Raw genomic sequence first — 22,098 nt, 5'->3', positions numbered from 1 at the left:
CGGATAGCTTGGGTTGGAATCTGACAAAAAGCGGTGTTTATACTGTTAAATCTGGATATCAAGTTTTGCGCCAGAAACCGGAGAGTGACTCCCTTGTCTCCGGTCCCAATATTATTCCTCTACAGGCATTTGTCTGGCAAATTTGGTGTCCACCAAAACTTAGACATTTTTTGTGGCAGGCAATTACGGGTTGTATGGCGACAACAGCTAATCTACGGCGTCGTGGACTAAGCTGTGATATGGAATGTGCGATTTGTGGAGGGGCGGAGGAGACAGTCAACCATGCCCTCTTCTTATGTCCTCCGGCTAGGCAGGTTTGGGGATTGTCCCAATTCCCGACATCTTCGGGTTGCTTTCCTTCGAACTCTGTCTATGATAATATGGACTCATTATTTTGGAGATTTCAGGACATTCCTTCGGTAGAAGTGTTTCCGTGGATTCTATGGTATATTTGGACGGCCCGAAATGATAAATTGTTCAGCAACTTGGACTCCAATCTGGTAGCAATTTTACGGATAGCGGAAGAGGAATCAAAGCTTTGGTCTTCAGCCCAAGAAGACCCCTTAGGATCCTTCCCTCAGGCTGGCTCTCGACCTCTATTTATGGTTACAGCTCAGCCTTGTGACACGGTTCACGGTGATGGGTCTAGTTACCGATGCTTTGTAGATGGATCTTGGAAGGCGACTGACCAGTTTATAGGTAGAGGATGGCATTGCATTTCTCCTGAGGGAGAATCTCCCCACTATGAGTGCATCTAATTCTCGCCATAGCTTGTCACCCCTCCATGCGGAGGTGGAGGCCCTCATATGGGAAATGCGATGTATGATTGGTGTGGATAATGAGAAAGTTATTTTTCTCACATACTGTTCTGATTTGGTGAAGATGGTTTCTTCGCCTTCCGAGTGGCCTGCTTTCAAGATATATCTGGACATTATTGAAGAAGATAAGGATGAATTACTTTCATTCTCTGTCGTTCAGATCTTCAGATCACAAAATGGTAGAGCGGACAAATTGGCACGTCGAGTTAGAGTGGAGTCGCATCTAATTACATTTGTGAACAATTTTCCTTTTAATTGGCTCGTTTGAGCTACTCTCGTATTCTGCTGGCAAAAAAAAAAATAATAAAAAAATAATAATAAAAAAGAAGCAAATATCAATAAATTGAAAACTGTTAAGGGAATAAGTTTTTTTCGGTTGGAAATGACTATAGACGCGGGTGTTTTGGATTTTTGTTACCAGTCTCGCTGGAACTCATTTGCCTTTTGGACTCCACGTTGAATGTTTTTCTCCCTGACGTTAGAAATTGTTGCTTGGGTCATGGCTAAATTTGGTTCTTCTAATGTGCTCCCTCCATGTATTTTGCAATTACCTTTGATCCATGGTTTGACCTGTGTGTCATCGTAAGTTATGTTTGAAATTGTAAAGCCCGATGCTTTGGGGTATAGTTCATGGGGGTAAATCTTATTTTGCAAAATTAAATTCTTGCCAGCAAGGTCACTTATGAAGCTTGTAAGATATTGTTGGTAGCTCCGTTGTCATGCAATGTGTAGAAGTCTATTACTGAAATGAGTAGTATTTGCAAGTTCATAATGGGATATGGTTTAATCTGTACATACGTTCTCTTCAATGAGTGTGGATGCTCGTTTGTTAATAAGTTTCCTCATTTGTTTGTCCGAAACGACAAATGTGGCTGGTTTCTGTCCATCATTAACTGCAAGCTCCACCCGGTACATTTGAGAGTCAAGTATATAGTTAGCAAGATAAATTTACTAATACTTGTAAATGTTTTTCTAAATTAGTGGTGAACTCATTTGAACAATGAAAAATAAATATTATCTGTGTACCTTACAACTCCCTCCACATTTGCCAAACACACATTGTTGGACTGTAATAGTATTTTTCTTTTGTTTAACTCTACGTGAACGGTATGACCAACCATTTCTTTGTAACTCGCTAACAACATGTGCTTTGCAGAGAAATTGAGCGTCCTGAGACTTTTAAAAGGTTTCTTATTTATTTTTGTTAAATGTGTTTGTAATTTAACAACAATTACCTATCCATTTTTGTCAAGTTTTTAGTTTGGAATTATATATATATTTTTAAAAGGAATAAATAAGCTTGCAAAATAAGGCAAACATATTTATTTTATACAACCTCTTTGTTTTTTTATTCATACGTATTTCAATCAAACATATGTGTTTGTCAAAATTTTGGGCTTTTGTTTCTTTAGAACCATAGAGCTTTGCCGAGAGCTTTATAAGCCAATTGCAAAACTTTGAGATATTATCATTGAGGGCATTGGGAAGTACATCACTCTCTCGAATTGTCTCTTTGTACCATGCAAAAGCAATGAAATTAATTAAATAAATCTCTTAGTAAGGGAATCAGGTTCAAGTTTTGAGCAAAGAACCAAAAGCCAAGGGCGTACGTATGTACCTTTACACCCGACAATGTTTTTTGGTCATCATAGTTCTCTTTCATGTACTTCTAAAAATCTCCCTGCGGTAGCCTGCTGGCTGCTGAAACATTCTATCAGGCATTTTATCAAACAACTGATGAATAAAGAACTGATGAATAAAGAAATTCCCAAAAAACTGATGAATAAAGAAATCCCCAAACTGATGACACAATCTCTGAAATTCAGTCAGGCATTTTATCAAACAACTGATGAATAAAGAAATCCCCAAAAAAATCAACAGGGATCTCAAGTTGACGCTGCCTATGGATACAAAGAAACCCTCAAATATCGATTTCCAGGTAAAAATTCCTGATAAAAGCGGCAAACTCTTTACCCAACATTCAATCACTTCTTATTTGTCTGAACGTTGAAATCGTCAGAGAAAAATTCCACCTTTGAAACCAAAGAAATAGAAAAATGAGAACAACAATATGAAGGAGGAGACAAACCAACGGATATATGGTCGACACATAGACGAATACGTTACGGCAAAATTGGATGAAATACTCTTAATTCGCACTCGCTGTAACTGGATAAAAATACTTTAAACCTTAGTAACGGAAAGCTGGGTAAACCAACGGATGTATGGTCTAAAAGAGATGGATGTGGTGTTGCTGAGATGTGTAGTGAGAGGGTGGATGAAATAAAAGACGCAGTTAAAAATTTAAAATTTGCAAAACTACGATGAGGTGAACAGTGGTGATTAATAGAGTTGAATTTTGAGGTTAGGATATTGTTTCTAACGAATCTGGTGAAAATGGTAATTTGGTTATGCAAAAAAATTAAAAAAAAAAAAAAAAAAAAAAAAAAAAAAACAAATATGTTAATTGTTTCTAACGTCTTTGATATGGTTAATTGACTGTTGACTATAAATGCCTTTAGGAAACATTATAAGAAGATAAACCTTTGTACATTATAAGATCTACCACACTTCACCAAGCTGTGGCACTTATGGCTTCATTAAAGGTAATGATGTTATTATATAACGGGGTTTCTATAGATTAATAATACTATTGAAATAATATTCTCAAGGAATATGTTATTGGGTCATCCACTCATGCCATTTAATTTCTTATGATATTTAATAGAATATCAATTAAAAAAAAAGTAAAGTGACATGGAACAANAAAAAAAAAAGGTAATTTGGTTATGAACCTGTGGCTGACGAAATTGGTTGAAAGGGGATTTAGAGCTTTTGAACTTTAATTTTGTTGAGTGCGCCGCTTTGGTATTAAGATTTGTCACTTTCCGTCCTTTGATTTGCTTCACAAACGATTTTTCAGTTTTGTTTTCTCGCGATCTCTCGTCAAGGGAGAAGAAGAGACGGGCGAGTGAGATGTTTTTAATTTTATTCAAAAAAGAGATGTTTTTAATTGTTTTTTTTTTCATTTTTAGTGACAATACACGTGTCGTATCGTATGAACAAGCTTTGTTACGAAACTTTAGAAAGGAGTTTGCGAGATATTATGAGGTGTGACCAAATTTTTGGACATAAAGTTGTTGTGTTAGGAGGTGATGTTAGATAGATACTACCAGTTATTACGGAAGGAGGAAGGGTAGCAACAGTTTTAGCATCTATCAACTCATTTGTTCTTTGGAATAGTTGTAAAGTTCTTAAACTTACCGAAAATTTGAGACTTCGCAAGACACGTAATAGTATGGATGCGGGTGCTCTTGCTACTTTTTCAAAGTGGCTTTTTGATATCGGGGATGACAAAATAAACGAGTCAGATAGTGGGGATGTGGAAATAAAAATTCCGGATGATTTATTAATTAATACAAGTGGAAATCATATTGAATCAGTAGTTAAAGAAATCTACGGAGAACATTTTGCAAGGAGGACTGATCCAAATTTCTTTAGTGAAAGAGCTATTATAAGTCCAAGAAATGACGATGTTGATAAGATAAATCAGTTTATGCTTACTAAGCTTCCAAGTATGCAAATTAAATAGGATATGGAAATTTTTTTTTTTAAAAAATACTACTATTAAAAACATATCTAAAATTCTAAAACCTTTTATTTACAGGTGAGGAGAGACGATATCTTAGCTCTGATAGTATTGAAACGTCGGACACAAGCAGACGTGATGATATGATCTACACTCAGGAATTCCTAAATAGTATACAAGTTTCTGGACTATATATCATTAAATGTATATGTAATTATTAACTCTTAGATACATTTAAAAAAATTATTTTACACCATATCTACTGACTATAAAAACTACCTTTAATCTGTAATTATATTCATAATAATAAATATTTAAAATATTAAATATTCAAAAATGAATATTATACATTAAAACAATTAATACGCAACGCATCGTTTAATCCTGACTGTTTGCTGGACGTTATTACTTAAACCATCAAGGTGAGATATCAGGGACTCATACATAAAGTATGGAGTCAGAAATGAAGTAACGGTGGATTAATGAATTTTTGTAAATGGAAAATTAAAAAAAGAATTAAATCTTTGAAGTAACAGGTACAATTTTTGTAGTAACAAGTATAATGATCTTAAAGAAAGAACATTTATCGGTTGCTTAAAACAAAAATAATGATCTAAACTGGACTTAAATTTAAAAATGGACTATAACATTCCATTGATCATGACACTCGAGACCATGATCAATATAGAGAATTACTATAAAAAATTTATTATCTATTCATCTTAATATTAAAAAGGTAAAAAATTAAGTAAATATGAAACTTTACAAAAATATATATATATATATATATATATATATATATGTCTTAGCATATGAACTACTATAAAAATAAAAGATCAAAGATGTTTTGAAAATATAACCAAAAATTGATTCAACATTTTAAATTTGCCATAATTCTCATTATTAAATTTTACTGTAACATATCTCAAATGATAAGATTCTATGAAATTAGGACATAGATTTTCATATTGAAGAAAACCATTTTTGTTATTAGTATCAACAATGTTGTTTGAAAATATATAATTTTTAGCTGTATCATAAAGTCTAAATATTAACTACCAATTCGCAAACACATTTAAATTCTAAATTTGTATCATATCTATTAACTACAAACTTTGTCTTTGTTCTGTTATTATATTTATAAAAATAACATAAATTAGTAAAAAAAAAAAAAAAGATGAGACACTAAAACGTTCAAGATGCAACGTTTAATCGTGACTGTTTGTATTCTTACAAATCCAGAAGCCCCTTTTCGTCTTCGATAGCAGAGAAGAAACAGTAAAAAAAAACTAATTTGATAAAATCATGAGAATCGATTACATTTCTGATCTTCATCGGGGAAGATCGAACTGGTGTATCCACGTCAAGGTTTTAAATTCTTGGAATGTCAGAGAATTCATCACAAAACGTATTCTTCTTCTGGTGGACGAAAAGGTTAGAGAAGCTAATCGAATGACAATTCTAATTATATTTGAAATTTTTACAGTGCTTATATATTAGATTACTTACACAGTGATTATCAAACTTTGTAGGGTGACACAATTGAGGTGGCCTTTGTGCCAACTACACTTAAAAAGCTGCGGAAGTATATTTACGAAGGTGAATGGTATGATATTAGGTCTTTCAAAATCATCAATCCAACACTCAGGGAAAGGAATTCTCATCATCCTTTTCAGATCAAGTTTACGGATGATTCAACCATGACCCTGCTCGAATCAATCAACTCCAAAAATTACTTTCGATTCGAAGATTTGGATGATATATATCGTGGAAGAATCAATCATCACATCTCTTTCGGTACGTTTTTCTATTTGTTTTTGTAATTTGTTTAAGTTAGACTACATGAATATGGTTATTACTATCTTTGTGTTGTGTAATCTAGAAAGTTTTTAGGAATTTTGGAACTTTGTGTATTGGTCCCTCCAATAGAAAAGTACAAATTGAACTTTTTAGCAAAATAGTTACATGTGAATTTCAAAAAGCTTTGGAGGCATTCATTGTAAAGAAAATTCCTGTCTTTTTGCCAAAAATAGTTGTTTGCGGATGTGTAGTAGCTGTGGAGGACAGAAGGAATCATGGAAATGAAAATGGTGAAAATGAAGTTATTTTGACACTATTAAATGGCAGGTAAGACACATTTATTCCACCTTTACTGATTCTAAGACTTATAAGTTTGGCTTTATTATAGAATGTAACAAGTATCTTCATCTGTAGGAATGAAATTGTAAAGTGTCGTGCAATAAATTACTATGCTAACCTTTTCATGGGAGTCATCTGGATGCCATCTCACATATCAAACTGAACCGGTGTTTTGTGTACTGCGTTTCTGGAAGGTTGGAGAGTATGAAGGTATGTACTATTAATAACACTTGCTAGATTTAACAAATGCTAAAGACTAGGTTGTATACTCATTTACCAAGCTTTTATAACACTTTAAACATCCCTAGGTGAACCGTGTATTGTAAACACATTGGCCTCCTCCAAGATCTTTATAAAACCGGAGTTTGAAGGACTTGAGCATCACAAGGCTATGTAAGTTTTTAATGTTCATTAATATCAAGTAGTGTACCATGCTAGGGTTTAACTTATGAATGTGTTTTAATATTTGTAGCTCAGAATTTGCTGGACGTTATTACATAAATCATATCATGGAGAACAATACTTGGGTTCACCCCTAGGGGTGAACCTCTCCATTCACCTCCTTATAAAATAAGGAAATAAAATATGTATACATTATTTTAAAATTAAAAACTTAAACCGCTCTTTAATAAACTCAAACTGACATATAATTTCATTCTAATTGTAAAATCTAAACCCTAACCATCTCATTTGTGAATCCAAACCGAAATATAATTTTGTTCTACTTGTAAAATCTAAACCCTAACCATCTCATTTGTGAACCCAGACCGACATATAATTTCGTTCTACTTAAAAAACTAAACCCTAACCATCTCATTTGTGAACCCAAACCGACATATAATTTTGTTCCTATTGTAAAATCTAAACCCTAACCACCTCATTTGTAAACCCAAACTGACATATAATTTCGCTTTAACTGTAAAATCTAAACTCTAATCACCTTATTTGTAAACCCAAACCGACATATAATTTTGTTCTAATTTTAAAAATCTAAATCAAGCCAATATTTAACTTTCCTTAATTAAAAGTATACAGACTTCGTTTCCTTAATTTGTTTTGCTTTTTAATTTAATTTTGATTTATTTTTTAAATGAAATATTAGATGGAAGATTCTGATTGGTTGAGAGGAGAGGGGGTGAATATAAAGGTTCACCTCTAGGGGTGAACCTAAGTATTTTTCTATCATGGAGCATCGAGGTTAATCTTCAGGGGCTTAAGCTTTAGGCACAAACGTTTGAAAACATTTTTTTTGTATATGCAAACTTTAAATTTATTTAGAATGTTTGTATGAAAAAGTATTAGAAACACTTTTATGGGTTGCTTTCCTAAATTATCTCAAACGTCTACACGAAATTATGAAATATTTTGGCCCAAATCATTATTCAACCTAATTTAAATTATCTATAACAAATGTATTGGGCTCATTAAATATTTTAAAATTTGCAAATCGGCTTCAAAATCTTAATTAAAAGTTTACATATATATATATTATAAACAACTATAATAAATATCTTATTAACTATTATTATTTATTTATCTATGAAATTTAAAGTTTTAGATACAAAATTAATTACAAATTTTCAACATTATTAAAAATAACAAAACTTTACTTTAAAAATTTGGATAATTACTTTAGATTTTTTTTCTATTTAATTCTTGCCCGCAGAGGCATGCGGGTAACTCTTCTAGTATTCTCATAAATCGAAAGTTTTCTAAATCTTCCTAATAACTGACAATATTATACCTAGTTGATTTTCTTTTAGTCAAAAGGAATTTTATTAATTGATCAGATCATTACAAAATAATTGTTTAGGCTTTTAGCCAGCAAAAACTAGGTGGTGATCTACATTATTATAAGACGATTTGAGTATGATAGTTTCTTATTTGTCACGAGCATTTATTTGCAATGAAAAGTAACTAACTGTGGCTTGAGGTGGACTATCTCATCGATCAACACCCATGCATTTTGTGCACCGTTTTACTATCTTCTTTTTCTTATTTATTTTAACTATATAATTTATTATTACCGTTTTTAATAATTGCTGCACCATTAGCTAAATGACATGTGACGATTTAGCGTCTGCTACTGAATGAGAAATTGCATGTAATAGAAACACACTTAAAAATTCCTGAAAACCTAAGTTTGGAAGAATTTCTAGTCTGTTTTTTTTTCTTGTTTTGAATACTAAAAACAACTTTAAAATATTTTTTGAAAGTCAATGTTCGGTGTTCGTTAAACAATAATAAAATAGTTGTGATATTGACTCTATGTTGTCATACAATTAATATGTGTGAACATACAATACATATAATATAATTTATATAGTTGGGTATATATATTTACAAGGGGATGTGTGATTATGTATTTGTTATACTTATTAGTAAATATAAATATCCAATCCAAAACCAATTGGCAATGAGTTGAGGGATTCATGTACTATTTATATTGCCCTACAAATCTTATTCATCTCGATGTGGGATATATTGTCTAATACACCCCTCACGCTCAGGATTGGACATCTGTAGCGTGAAGTTTGTGGGACTGGACATCCACGGATGAACCCACAATCGAGAGAAATTTTTAATGCATAACAAGACATGCCACTTATATGGGCTACATAGGTGGGAAATCATTTCTTTGTGGGAAAATGGTTGTTGGGCATAACCATGGACTTTGATACCATATTAGTAAACATGAATATCCAACCCAAAACCAATTGGCAATGAGTGGAGGGATTCATGTACTATTTATATTGCCCCACAAATCTTATTCTTCTTGATGTGGGATATATTGTCTAATAATACTTCAGGCAGATTGTAACTATTTTTCATACATCTTTTTGTTTTGTTTTTGTTTGGTAGCTTTGGGCATTTGTCAATTTATCTAAGGATAAGAACAGTTCCATCAGGATATCTTAAGTAGATACCTCTTATCTTAAATATCCCTTATAAAAAAAACTAAGTTGCATGGAAACGAAAACGGATACGGCAATGCAGAAGCAAAACATTTTGGAAACAAAAAAACGGATTTTTCTAAAATTAAGAAATAGGAAACATTTTGCAAATGTATGCATATAAATTTGGATAATAATACCCCAAACATAAAACCTATATAAAAAGGAATATTTGAAACAACACAAATTCAAAACATGAATATTAAATAGTTGAATTAAAACACTAATAGTATTATATATTTATATGTATTATGAATATATATCTTTAAATTATTTTATTTATTAACTTTATAAGCTAAAAAAAAAATTTCATCGTGTTTCCAAAAAGGAAACGGAGTTTCCATGGTGTTTCCAAACAGAGATTTTTAGGAATTGTGTTTCTGTGGTTTGTTTTTGTGTTTCCAAGAGTTCCTGATTCTGAAATGTTTTGGTTTCTGAAAACGCACCTTAAAAAGAGTTTCCATGCAATACAAAGAGAAAGAAAAGAAAAAAAAAAGGGAAATTGACGGAGTTTTCTTAATAAGAGTATGTGCATTGCTAGAAACTACGAGAATCTCTTAATAGATCTTTTTTAAATAGTTGTAATATTATTATCATTTATTTAAAAGTTTAATCATAAAAAGATTATCTATATATACATATTTGAAGTACATTTAGAAGAAAAATCTTGGGGTTCCAAAAAATTTACGATCCTATGTCATTGACATTTACTGATTATTAAAAATATTATAAACTAATATTTATATTATTTAACAAAATTTCCTAATATCACTCTCTAATAAAACCTAATTACATCCTCTAGATTAGCACGGGTTGAAATTCATTTTATTTATATTGTAATTTTTATATAAAATATATTTTACGTAATTGTTTTTAAAATTTTTTTTGGATAAAACATTATGCAATTAAATCATATGCTAAATATGATGGATTGAAAAAAGAAACCTATTTTATAAGTTTTATATTTTTAATGATTCTAGATAAGTAACCGTGATATAACACTGACTAAATTTTATTTTATACAAAATTTTGTATATTTTATATTATACAATAAAATTTTAATATGTTGTATTAGTTCATATATGTAAAGTTATTTCAATAATGTATATTCTACATCATGACTTGAATGTCATTATAATACATAATTTTGTAAATTTGGTTTAAAAAAAAAAAGTTATTATGAGTAATTTAATATATTGTTATACTTTTTGTTTTAATATATTTGGTTTCTTGAAATTCTTTCATATTGTAGTGACATATTATTGACATTGCTATAACAAATCATTTTTGAGTGTTTATAGTTTCTAGCTTTTATATCAAGTTTCAATATATTAAAAATATTTCAAAATAAATTATTTAAAGTTTATTATATTATATAAAATTATAAAATTCAACAAAAAAATATGAAATTGAATTTAAATATTCAAATTTTGACCCGTTACTCAATAATTTTTTTAATTCAATAGATATTATTTTTAAAGAATAATGTTACTAAAGCTTGAATATTTTATAGATTAAACAATTTATATTTGTTTTTAAAAATTCAACTTATGGTATATCCGGAAATAAAACTATTTTTAATTATAATAAATAATATGATAATTTATTTGTTTTACAAAATAGACTCATATATAAAAATGAGAGGTGAAGTATAATGATAATTAACAAACTAATATGTTAAGTTAGATATTAAAAGATTTTATTTGATGGATAATTTAATAAAAGAAATTAATATGGTAAGTTAGATGATATGATTCTTTAGAATATTCTCTTTAAGATTTTTGGAAACAACGTGATCTAGTAATAAAATCTTCCGAAAATAAATTAAGGTTGCACCCACTATTTAATTTGCAACCAATTAATGTATAACATATTTTTAACCAATTTATTAAAATTATATAGTCTACAAAACCAATGTTGTGTACTTCCGTTTTATTATAAAGGGAATATGATTTAATCTGTTTTTAATTATTACATAAACTATATGTATAGTAAAAATACAAGTTTTTGGCATATGAAGCTATTTGAATTTTTTTAAACAGATATATATTAAAATTAAAAAGTGTATATATAATGTTCTACATTGGGTACAAAATTTTAGACAATGGTTCAAAGTTCAAACCATTATAAATAGGACTAATATGCTTAAGGGTCGGAGTCATATGACAGGACGGTTTGGGTTAATATTAATATAATTTAAAATATTATTAATGTGGTACTAAAATAATAAATTATTATTTTATTATTTTGTTAACATCATCAATATTAAAATATTAGATTTATTTCAAACGACTAAATTATTATTTTGTAAAAAATAAATGATTGTACGTATACCACAGATTAAATCATATAATTAATAATCAAATATCATTATATAACTATAATCTTAAACACCAAATAAAACAAATAAAATCAACTAACAATTACTACTTTAAATCATATAATCTATATATACATTTTTGAAGTACATTTTGGGTTCTACCCTTTTATTTGTACTTATTTACAAAGTTAATCCTTACAATTTTGACAAATAAATAAGTTCATTAAGGTTAATTTGGGAAAAAAAATCATACATAATCGGATCGAATTAACCTTCCATGACCAAAAAATAAACATCCATATATTCTCTCCATTCGTTGCCATTTTCAAAAGAATTGAATGTTTTAGTAAACAAAGAAAAAGATATATATGTATTTAACCGTTAATAGAAAACAAGAATATCTTACCTCTAATATCGATTTCCTTTTATTCTTTCAATCGTGTGGATCTCAGCAATCAACCAAAATCACATTAATAGATTAAATTAGAGCTGGGCATTCGGGTAACCCGTTCGGGTTCGGGTATTACCCATTCGGGTTCGGGTAAACGGGTTTAGAAAAATAGAACCCATTGGGTATTTTTAGATATATGGGTTCGGTTCGGTTTGGGTACTATCGGGTTCGGGTCGGTTTGGGTTACAAATTTTAGAACCCGATTAGTACCCGAACTACCGGGTACCCGAAAAATATAATTAAATTTAAATAAATTTAGTTAAATTTTGACTTACATAACAAAATATTTTAGATATTTTGATTATTTTTGATATTTAGGTATAAAACTAAATGAAATATAAAAAATTATAATCATAATTTTGGGGTAATTGCATTATATTAATGATAAATATTATAAATATGTTTATATGTTCGGGTTTAATGGGTACCCAAACGGGTACCGGGTATTACCCGACCCTAACCCGAACCCACGGGTATTAGAAAATAGAACCCAATAGAGTTTTATATGCAATCCGTACCCAATCCGAACCCGGTTTTTCGGGTCGAGTTTCGGGTTGGATATTCGGGTACGGTTTTTATGCCCAGGCCTAGATTAAATCCTTAACTAGAAAAAATAATATCCTCTCGAGATTTCACTTCATTTGAAAATCGCAAAACTTTAACTCAAAAACTCATATATGGAGATCATATATATATTCCATAAAATCCATATGGAAATCATATATATATATATTCCATAAAATCCATAAAATCGAGATTTTGGTGAGACGGATTGGCATTAATTCCATATAGAAACTTAAGTGGAATTGTTTTTTTTTTTAAACACTTTTAGATGTGTACTAGGAGATAAATGTATTACTAGATTATACATACACCACACGGGTTAAAACCTTGAAAACACTACAAAAATCCTAGAGAAGCAAGAGCCTCAAATCCACACCTTAAATATGTGTACGAACCTTTTTTGTTGAAACGTCCGTGGTTTTAATATCTACAGCCATAGGAGTGGTTTTAGAAAATGGATAAAAGGTAAACAATCCTTTTTTGGTGGGCGCATAGAGACTCACGTCAACCAGGTTAAAATGAAGAAGTTTATAGATAACCTTCTACTTAGCTGGCTTTTTGAAGATAACTACAATTTTTCAGATTTGGGAAAAATATGGGTTCTTTGGCATCCGTCTGTAAAGGTTGTGGTCTGTTATAAGTGGCTCCAAATGGTTGTCTGTGATGTGTTATTTCCTGATGCAAAAGAGTGGGTCGTGGTTTCCATCGTGTATGCTTCAAATGAGGTAAGCAAAAGGCTTGATTTGTGGGCTGAGTTGGTGGAACTCGATGATTCCCAAGTAGTGGCAAATAAAGCATGGCTTGTGACGGGAGATTTCAATCAAGTTCTTGATCCTGGTGAGCATTCTCGACCATCCACCGTAATGGTTGCAGGAGAATTCGAGACTTCAGGGAGTGTCTTCTTAATGCGGATCTGGCTGATCTTACCTTACATGACAACTTTTTCACCTGGTGGAACAAATCAAATCTCATACCAGTCGCTAAAAAGTTGGATAGGATTCTGGTCAACTCACAATGGAATTCTCTTTATCCGAGTTCCTGTGCAGTGTTTGGCGATCCAGACTTTTCTGATCACGCCTCATGTGGAGTTTCTTTGTGTTCTGATCATCTTAAAGAAAAGCGTCCGTTTAAATTTTACAACATGCTGCTTCAAAATGATGAATTCCTTCCGAAAATAGCAGATCATTGGTTCTCTTTCAATGTTACTGGATCAGCGATGCTACGAGTCTCCTTAAATCTGAAGTCCCTTAAGAAGTGTATTCGCTATTTCAGTAGAGCCAACTATTCAGGCATTGAAACAAGGGTTGCACAAGCTCATGAAGTCCTTATAGAAGCCCAGAGAAAAACTTTAGCAGACCCCTCAACTGCCAATGCGACACAAGAGCTTGAAGCAGAGAGAATATGGCAGGTGTTGCAGAAAGCAGAGGAAGCTTTCTTCAGGCAGAGATCCAGTATATCTTGGTTAGCTGATGGGGACAGTAATACTGCCTATTTCCACCGCATGGTAGCCCAAATATTTACTCAGAACCATATTTGCTACTTGTTGGACCAGGACACTCGAAAATAGAGACCCAAAAGGAGATCAGGGAGCATTGTGTTCACTACTTCTCGGATCTACTTGGGGGTGAAGCCCCAATATCGGAGCTGATTCAAAGTGATATGGAGCTTATCCTCCCTTTTAGGAGCTCCATTGAACAACAACAAAACTTGGTAAGAATCTTCTCAGCTAGGGAGATAAAGGATGCTTTCTTCTCGCTCCCCAGGAACAAGAACAGTGGTCCAGATGGTTACTCAGCCGAATTCTTCCAGGGTTTCTGGAGCGTTATAGGCCCAGAGGTTACTGATGCAGTATCGGAGTTTTTTAGATCCGGCAAGCTACTTAAACAGTGGAATGCTACAACCTTAGTCCTAATTCCAAAATCAACAGATGCTGAGAGAGCTTCAGACTTCAGACCTATCTCATGCATCAACACTCTGTATAAGGTTATAGCGAAGCTCCTAGCATCAAGGCTGAAAGTGTTCCTCACGATGGTTATTTCACCAGCTCAGTCGGCTTTCATGCCTGGCCGCCTCTTGGCGGAAAATGTGTTATTAGCTTCGGAGGTTGTCCAAGGATATAACAGGAAAAACATATCACCTAGAGCGATGATGAAAGTTGATATTAAGAAAGCCTTTACTTTCTCAACTGGTCCTTTATTCTTAATGCTTTGAGAGCCATTGGAGCACCAGAGAAATTTGTGGCATGGATTTCAGAGTGTACCTCTGTTTAATTATAAAAAACAAGACTAAGTGTTTTAAAATTTTGTATTCTGTCTAATAACAATTTTATTGTAATTAGGTTATAAATTGTATAAAACGCAAGAAGAAGAAAAAACATTCTAAACAAAATTGTTTATTAATTAGATAAAATTTAATTAATTGGGAATTTGAAAACTAAATAAATTAAAAATATTATTTAAAATATATTAATTTATAATTTATTCCCACGGTGTACCGCGGTGAAAACCTAGTCTGATACAAATATGAAATCTCTAAACAATTATTCTTTATACCTAATAATCTAAACAAATCTCTTATCCTTTCCACAATATTAACAACTTAGCAAAGTAAAAAATATATAAAAATATACAGAATAAGAAAAAATATATATAGATATATCGACCAAATTAACAATGTAATAATTTGTTACTAGGTTCGGACCCGCACGTACGTGCAGAGTTATTTTTGTATAATTTTTTTAAAAATATAATTGTCAAGCGATCAAACCCGTCTAATATGTCTGATTGCAACGTTTAATTTATTTTTGACTCGGAAAAACCCCATTCCTCGTAATTCATATGAGTAAATAGTATGTCCGCATATGTTCTGCTTGAATTCTTGTTCCCAAAATTCATGTCCCGTATTTTGTCATACATAAATATACCCAAACAAAATTCTCATAACCTGATTACTATGGAACTAATTTGAACGATTTCCTAAAATATAATAAATCTGTTGTTTAATCTTTTTTTTCTTCTTAATATGTAAATTAGGTTAGTTTGGCAACATGGATATTTGATATGATTTTTTTAAATCCTTAAGTGTATTCCCCAATTAATAGTACAGATTTCTTTCAATTATTGAATGAAATATTCCTTAGTTATACAAATGACAATTTAATGTGAATAATATAGTAAAATGGGATATAAAACGTGAGTATTTTAGATAGAAGATACCAGAAGGTATTTTATTAAGGATAATTCTATTAATTTGGATATTATTAGTTTTTTAAGTAATATATGTCTCTGTAATTGATGGAGAAATAAAATTACAAAATTGTTTCGTGAGGGGGAAGACTATAATTGGTCATTAGATCTCTTATATAATTGGTCTTAGTTATGGTATTATATCACTGGATTTTAGAAATTTTAATTGGTCTTAGATCCCTATATATCTCAGCTATTGGTATAATAGTATTACTTCTTTTCATTTTTATTGGAATGGATTTTCTAAATTTTAAGATTTCAGTAAAAACACTATAACTACATATTTATATATAATGTTTAACTACATAGTTATCCAAATTAAAGTATATATTCAATGTCATTTTAATTGGTGATCATATGTTTTTTTGGGAAAATATAGTTATTGTTTTTAGCAAAAGAACAAACATTGTGCCAGTTTTAAATGATCTTCTATTCTTTCACCATTAGAGCTTTATAAAATTATAAGAAAGGTAACATTATTTATATTTCTGAAGATATGATTTTAAATATATATATTTTAAAATCTCATAATATAGTTATATTATTATGTTACAATATATAGTAAAATTAATTTAATTTTGAAAATATGTAGGGGATAATATTTATCAATTTTTGAATAATATTTACCAATTTTAGAATTTATAGGAGAAAAATATTGTGTATATAAATAAATTGAATAGCAATGAAAGTTGACAAAACAAATATATATATATATAGCAGTGGCAGTTTTATGTAATTTTATGAATACTAAGGGTAAACAATAAATTGTGTATAGAGCTCTCTGGCGACGACACATCAGTTTTTTCTCCAAAATGTTTCTCTTTTCATATATAGGGGATACCAAATCGACATACATACAAATATTTTCAGACATATGATTAAAATTACAATATAGAACTTATAACAATATATATATATTATATTTGTTTAAATTTTTTTAAAATACAAAAATGTCAATCTCTAATTAGTACGAGTTTTATTCTAATATTATTATTATTGTTTAACCAGAAAAAATATTATTAGTGTTTTTGAATGTTTTGACCAACTAAAAATATTATTAGTATTATTTTAATGAGTTGGTCATTTCAGTAATATATCAAGGAACATGATATAGGAAATGACATATGATTGAAATCTATACTAATAAAAAGTAGGATTTTAAACAACCAATAGAAATTTGACATAAGCTCCTAAGGCCGTGCACATAGGATTTTAAACAACCAATAGAAATTTGACATATCACTTATTAACATTATATACAATTTCCAGAATTTTCTATATTAAGAATTATTTTAAACAACCTATCATGATTTGACATGTCATTCATTAACATTATTTAAATTTACAGATTTTTTTAGTAAAAGAAAAATTTTAAATTTATGGAAATCAAAGAACTAGGCACAATATCCCACATCGGCTAGAAAATTTTTAGACAATGATTTAGAACCAGTATAGATAAGATTAATATGCTTCCAACAACGAATGAGCAGGAAAGCTTGATTTATCAGGCGTCCAAGTTTAAAAGTTTTGTTTGGTTTGATCTGGTTTTTTATTTGATCATATTAAAACTTTAAACAGTTTCAAAAAACTATTATAATATTTAAAAAATTTTAAAGTTTAAATATTATAAATATTGAAACTTTTAAAATTTCTTAGCTTTTAAAAAGCTTTTAAATATTATAAGTTTTAAATTTTAAAAGTTTAAAATATTATAAATATTGAAAAAACTTTAAAGGTTCAAATTTTATATTTTGAAACCTTTTAAAAGTTTAAAATATTATAAATATTGATGCAAAACATAAATTATCTTATTTATCTACATTTGTGCTTTTTATTTCTTATGAACTGTAAAACATATTTTTGTGTATGATTTTAGAGATGAGTTGATATTCTTTCATTAATTTTTTATTTTTGGGTCTAAGGAAGAAGGATTGACATCGCAAGACCTTAATTTGATGTTTGAGTCAAATTTTGAGGTTTAAAGAAGAAAGATGGACGACAAACACACATGTTTTATTAGTTATACATAGGCATGACCATGGTTACGGTTGTCACAGTTAAGATTTATTAACCATCGGTTATAGTTAGAAATTTTTGTAACCTTAACCAGAACCGTTTAACAAACGGTTAAACGGTTACGTTTAAATGCGGTTATAGTTCAAGCGGTTACTGTTATATACGATTACGGTTATTTGATAATATGATACGGTTGATATTATTTGATGATATAATATCATTGATATTATTTATTTATAATTAATATGTTCTTATAGTGTACTCATATTTCTATATATCATATGATTCATATTAAATAAATAATTATTAGTATATTTTATTATGTTTTTAAAATATTATAAACCAAATAAGGATTTTGGTTTGAGAAGTTTCTAAACGCGTGGATCTAAAACCAAATAAGTATAATGATAAAATTGCCAATAATTGGGTGCATGTGTTGACTACGTTGGTAATCATGAATTTCACAAATTTTATGAGAAAAGAAATGATTTTGTTCTTGGAGTTTGATGGGTTAACAAGTTGTGTGCTAGTCTAAAAAAATGTTTTCAGTGGAAGAATGTGAAGAAGTTGACGAGGAAGAAGAAGAAAAAGAGTATAACGAATAACCAAACGAGAAAAGTTACGATGACAATTAACACAAAATTTGACAATGAAAATGACAAGAAAGAATATGAAGAATAAGAAAACATTGAATAAAAAACATGAAAACATAGGTGGTAGCGATCAATTAAATATGAAAACGAGTTAAATTCATGATTATAAAATTGTTTCGTTTTTCTGGTGGTCAAAGAAAATGGTTTAGGATATGTGAGGTCATCAGTTTGATTTGCCTCGCCTAGACGTCAAGTTAAATTTATATTTTTTTTTATTAGATTTGATTTTATAACACAACTGATTTTTGTATTTTAAAAATTGTGTATCTGAAATTTAATTTTTTTTATTACTAATTTTAATTTTTTTTATGAGATAATATTTTATTTCCGTAATCAATTATATATAATATTAAAATATATCAAATAAACTATTTTAAAACCTAGTAGAGAATAAAGGAAACATGGGACACGCGTCACAAGAGAAAGTTGGAGCCGTTAAACACCATTAGCCACACACGTAGTATTTAAAACACACGTTAGCTCACGCTTCCATTATGCAAAAATATCTGAAATTATGAATTTTCTAGAATTCTCTAGATTGTTGCTGGATGGTGCTTTCCTATGAAGTTGTGTCAAAATTCAAAATAGAGATCATCAAAAATTATACACAAAACGTTTTTTCGCCTAATTAAAATAAATTTAGTTGAATATATATTCTCAAAACTATATACATATAGCTTTTTCTCAGATGAGTATACTCAAAATTTATGGGACTCAAAATAACGTGTGTTTATGGGACTCAAAATATATAACGTGTGTTATATATGGGACTCAAAAATTATTCGTAGACTAAAAATATCATCTAACTAGTAGTACACACACAAACATACGGAACAAACCCCGATTGAGCGTCATCTTTAAGTATGTGGATCTAATCTCGTAACCTTATGTTATATTAATTACTCTTGTTTTTACCTGCTATACAATAGTTGTATTGTTTTGTGATACCCATTAACTTATGGTTTTCTTGGATAGAGAACAAAACTTGTGATTTGATGGAAAATTACAAACATAGGAGGGCCGGTCCAATAAAATATACGGTCCAAGTGGCCTCTTTATTAAAAAAAAATTAGTTGACAAAAAAAACTAAATCCTTCAAACTAAATCAAAAAAAAAAACTTACAAAAACTACTTAATTGATGATGAAAAGTACACAATAATGCCTTAGACAACTTGAGGTGATTGTTTTGAAAGAAAAATTTTAGATACGACAGTTGTTTAGGTATTCTAATAAACAATGTTTTATAATAAAACTAATCATATTTTTTCCTTTTTTGTTTAGGTTTAGGAATTAGAATTTTGTGATATTTTAAAAACAATATAAAAAAGAATATAGATATGATATTAATATATATAAAAAAGAGTAAAAAGATGTGGCCTCTTTTATGCTTTACGTATATACAATAAAACACATTACCCATTACATATATATAGCAAAATATGGCTATATGACGCTTTATAGAAAGAAAAAAAAATTGGAGGCCCTAAGCATGGGCTTAGCCCGCCTGTTCTCAGGACCGGCCCTGCAAACATGTAACCCTTTCGTTAATATTTTTGTTAATTAAGTTGTAAAAAGACAACAACGCCATCATTGAAAGAAAAAAAAAACAGGGAAAAGAAAGAAAACAATAGAAAGTTCTAAAAGTAGATAACTATTTGCGGGAAAAATGTCATTTAAATCATGAATTTTTAAATTTTGGCCATTTAAATCATGAACTTTGTTGTAGGCCATTTAAAACATCAACTTTTGTTGATTAGCGTTTTTAAACATTAAGTTTCGTTGACCAAGCCAAAAAAGACATGACGTTAAATCCGATAATTGACCTACTAACAGACGTTACTATGCCATTAATCACTCCGTTACTAACAAAACGACGTCTTTTTAATGAAAGTTTTAATCTACTTTAATCTACTTTAAACGGGGATAAGCAACAAATGATGGTAACAAAACTTTTTCCCCAAAAAAGGAACATTGTCTCTCTTCTCTGTCTGAACAAAGTATTAAAGGTTTTTCGTGAGAGAAAAATCGAAAATTAAAGGTTTTGCGAAAGTTACAGTTGTGTGAAAACAGTTTCAAAGTGTCCATTGATAGTTTCTATCTTAACAAAAAAAAAAAGTTAGATACCCACTTTTTATGGGCTTTAAAAGCATGTTAGAGGGAAGACACATAGTATTGAATAACCTGAGAGCCCTAACGATGTCAGTCTTCTCTCCCACTCAGTGTTTTTGAATTATAGGGGAGAGGAATTGCGTTCAAGCTTCGTGAGCCACCTGATTGATGCATTTGAAAGGAATGCGGTAAACTTCTTCGTAGACAGACACGAGCAAAGAGGCAAAGACATCAAAAATCTCGTTATACGGATCAGAGAATCGAGGATCGCGCTGGCAATCTTCTCTCCCAGGTTTGTAGTTTCTTTTCACGTCCTATGAGCCTTACAATTCAAGAATTGTCATCATTCATTCTCGTGTTAACGTTACATGTTTAAGGTATGCGGAGTCGCCGTGGTGTATGGATGAATTGGTGACAATGAAGAAACTTGCAGATCAAGGAAAGCTTCTTGTCATTCCAATCTTTTACAATGTGGAGCCAGAAGACATAAGAAATCAAACAGGTGAGTTTGGTGACAACTTCTGGACCCTCGCCAAGTGTTCGACTGGAGATCAGATCAAGAATTGGAAAGAAGCTTTCCAATGTATCTCTGAGAAGATGGGTTTGTCACTGAGAGCCAAAAGGTGCTTTTCCACTCACACTCACTACAGCTTCTTCTTCTTCTTTTATATTGTCTCTTCTTTTAACTTGCTTCGAAATATGAAGGATATTTGATGGACTAATTAAAGTGTACATTTTTCTTTAAATTTTTTTGTTGACAGCTCTGAAGCCGATTTTGTTAAGAAAATTGTTACGGAGGTTCACAAAGCTACAGAAGCAATTGGAAAGGAAGAAGAAAATCAGTTTAGAAAAGAAAAAGAGAAAGGTCGGGAAATGCAATTAATGCCAATACGATCACGAATTTGAGAAGAGCAAAACCAAAAAGTAGAACATAAACGTTACTATCTGGATATATAGTTGTACTTTGTTTCCTAGATATATTGGCTCGATTGGTTAGGGACTTCTAAGTGTAAGTTTTTCGTTTGTAGATTTATTTTCTAGCTCTACAATTTTGGTTGTGGAAATTCTCTGAAAAAAAAAGTCATTTAGAAAAACTATTGAGAAAATAACGAGAGATGGAACACACGAAATATATATCTGTACAAAAAATATTATTGAGTATCATAGTTAATACAATGTACATTTCCTCTTATAGAAGTAGAAGCAGACTTTTGACAAAAAAAAAAAAAAAAAAAAGAA

The 22,098-nt window shown here is 30.3% G+C and overlaps 1 long non-coding RNA gene and 1 pseudogene across 1 annotated transcript; one reads left to right on the top strand and one right to left on the bottom strand.

Annotated features, from left to right (window-relative positions):
- On the bottom strand, window positions 2,160-3,781 carry LOC109132602. The gene is made up of 3 exons (XR_002037617.1): window positions 3,614-3,781; window positions 2,437-2,529; window positions 2,160-2,329 (listed from the first exon to the last, which is right to left on the bottom strand). It is a non-coding gene; the product is annotated as an uncharacterized LOC109132602 (long non-coding RNA).
- LOC104783489 lies at window positions 20,947-21,765 on the top strand (annotated as a pseudogene).

The sequence above is a fragment of the Camelina sativa genome, chromosome 4 (assembly GCF_000633955.1).
Source record: "Camelina sativa cultivar DH55 chromosome 4, Cs, whole genome shotgun sequence".
NCBI lineage: Eukaryota > Viridiplantae > Streptophyta > Magnoliopsida > Brassicales > Brassicaceae > Camelina > Camelina sativa.
The sequence above is the reverse complement of the archived record's forward strand: the minus strand, read 5'-3'. Positions and strand labels throughout refer to the sequence as shown.